The sequence below is a fragment of the Octopus sinensis genome, linkage group LG29 (assembly GCF_006345805.1).
Source record: "Octopus sinensis linkage group LG29, ASM634580v1, whole genome shotgun sequence".
NCBI lineage: Eukaryota > Metazoa > Mollusca > Cephalopoda > Octopoda > Octopodidae > Octopus > Octopus sinensis.
Genome location: NC_043025.1, coordinates 4,950,550 through 4,953,453, shown reverse-complemented (window position 1 = coordinate 4,953,453; position 2,904 = coordinate 4,950,550). Strand labels below are relative to the sequence as shown.

Below are 2,904 nucleotides of genomic sequence, written 5' to 3'. Positions count from 1 at the left end.
TCAATCTAAATATCTTCCTGCATACATTTCCTTTTCTCTCACTCTTTCTACCGCCCTCCCTCCTTGTCATCAGTTCTCTCCCTCTCCTACTCCCGCTCGCCTCCTCCTCACTCCTACTCCGGTTCTTTCTCAATCTAAAGATCTTCCTGCATTCATTTCCTTTTCTCTCTCTTTCTACCACCCTCCCTCGCTGTCATCAGTTCTCTCCCTCTCCTACTCCCGCTCGCCTTCTCCTCACTCCTACTCCGGTTCTTTCTCAATCTAAATATCTTCCTGCATACATTTCCTTTTCTCTCACTCTTTCTACCGCCCTCCCTCCTTGTCATCAGTTCTCTCCCTCTCCTACTCCCGCTCGCCTCCTCCTCACTCCTACTCCGGTTCTTTCTCAATCTAAAGATCTTCCTGCATTCATTTCCATTTCTCTCTCTTTCTACCGCCCTCCCTCCTTGTTATCAGTTCTCTCCCTCTCCTACTCCCGCTCGCCTCCTCCGGTTCTTTCTCAATCTAAATATCTTCCTGCATTCATTTCCTTTTCTCTCTCTTTCTACCGAGATAATCGCTGCTCAGCCATCAAATAGCTTATTGTAAAAGCGAAACGAACAGCTGGCCCTGTGGCGCAACGGTAGCGCGTCTGACTCCAGATCAGAAGGCTGCGTGTTCGAATCACGTCGGGGTCAAATTTTTTTTTTCCTGCTTTATTTACAGTCAAATTAAATTTTGTTTATTATAGAATACTCTTTTACTCTTTTACTTGCTTCAGTCATTTGACTGCGGCCATGCTGGAGCACCGCCTTTAGTCGAGCAACTCGACCCTGGGACTTATTCTTTTCTAAGCCCAGTACTTATTCTATCGGTCTCTTTTGCCGAACCGCTAAGTGACGGGGACGTAAACACACCAGCATCGGTTGTCAAGCAATGCTAGGGGGACAAACACACACACACACATATATATATATATATACATATATACGACAGGCTTCTTTCAGTTTCCGTCTACCAAATCCACTCACAAGGCATTGGTCGGCCCGGGGCTATAGCAGAAGACACTTGTCCAAGATGCCACGCTGTGGGACTGAACCCGGAACCATGTGGTTGGTTAGCAAGCTACTTACCACACAGCCACCCCTGCGCCTATGTTTGTAATATATTTTCTTTTTCCACCCCATTTATGATAGAGCAACGTTAACCACTGGAAATATACAGTATGTGATACAAGAGGCAACTACTCGGAAACCGTGTAAATATCTTTTCATTTATTTCAGTTACTAGCAGTATCGCCCGGCGTTGCTCGGGTTTGTAAGGGAAATAACTATAAAGCATTTTTAGAGAGTTATAGCCAAAAAATAGCAAAAAAATGGGGAAAAAAAATGATGGCAAATTTTTTTTTGATAGTTAAAAAGGTCGAGTTGCGTCCCTAGACCATCTGTAGTTTGTGTTTCTGATTGTCGACCCCATGTCGAATTTATCGATCTTTTACAGAACTGGGGGAACTTTTCAAAATTTTCGCTGCGTTAGTTTTGAATTATGACATTGGGCTATGTGTGTGTCAATTTTCATCAGAATCGGTTGAAAGCCGTGGTCAGGGTGAGGGTACAACCTGACAGACACACAGACACGCACACAGACAAACTGCCGTTTATATAGAGAGAGATTAGATGGCGGCCATGCTGGGGTATCCCCTAAACAAATTTCAGTTGAATAAATCGATCCCAGTTTTTTGTAAAGTCTGTCTGATTTTCTGTCGATAACTTCTGCCGAACCACTAGGTGACGCGAACATAAACACACCGACTTTGGTTGGCAAGTGGTTTTGACAACAAATACAGAGGCGCAGGGGTGACTGTGTGGTAAGTAGCTTGCTAACCAACCACATGGTTCCGGGTTCAGTCCCACTGCGTGGCATCTTGGGCAAGTGTCTTCTACTATAGCCCAGGGCCGACCAATGCCTTGTGAGTGGATTTGGCAGACGGAAACTGAAAGAAGCCTGTCGTATATATGTATATATATATAAGTGTATGTGTTTGTGTGTCTGTGTTTGCTGGTGTGTTTACTTCCCCGTCACTTAGCGGTTCGGCAAATGAGACCGATAGAATAAGTACTGGGCTTACAAAGAATAAGTCTCGGGGTCGATTTGCTCGACTAAAGGCGGTGCTCCAGCATGGCCACAGTCAAATGACTGAAACAAGTAAAAGAGAAAAGAGAAAAAGAGAGAGACACAAAAGTCTCTCTCTCACTCTCTCTCTTTTTCGCTCTCTTTCTCTCTCACACACACATACACAAAGGTATATAAGAGCAGACGTGGTTGTGTAGTAAGAAGCTTGCTTCACAATCACATGATTCCGGGTTCAGTCCCACTGCGTGGCACCTTGGGCAAGTGCCTTCTACTATAGCCTCAGGTTGACCAAAACCATGCGAGTGGATTTGGTAGATGGAAACCGAAAGAAGCCAGTCGAATGTATGTGTGTGTGTGTGTGTGTGTGTGCGCGTGTGTGTGTGTGTGTGTGTGTGTGTGCGTGCGTGCGTGTGTGTGTGTGTGTGCGTGCGTGTGTCTGTGTGTGCGTCTGTGCTTGTGTCATTATATATATGTTTGTCGTCCACCACCACTGTTTAACAACCAATATTGGTGTGCTTCTGTCCTGGTAACTTAACAGTTTGGCAAAAAAGGCCGATAGAATTAAGTACCAGGTTTACAAAGAATAAGTCCTGGGGTCGATTTCTTTGACTAAAAAATTAATTAAGGCAGTGTTCCAGCATGGCCACAGTCAAATGATTGAAACAAGTAAAAGAATATATATGGACCACCACCAGCTAATCTTTAAATCGACTACATCAGCCCCAGTACTTGACAGGAGCTTATTTTATCAACCCCAAAAGGACGAAAGGCAAGGTTGCCCTTGGCAGGATT

At 44.7% G+C, this 2,904-nt stretch overlaps 1 non-coding gene across 1 annotated transcript; it reads left to right on the top strand.

Annotated features, from left to right (window-relative positions):
- The first annotated feature begins 605 nt into the window (after positions 1–605).
- On the top strand, positions 606–677 carry Trnaw-cca. Its single transcript has one exon. It is a non-coding gene; the product is annotated as a tRNA-Trp (tRNA).
- Positions 678–2,904: the final 2,227 nt, after the last annotated feature.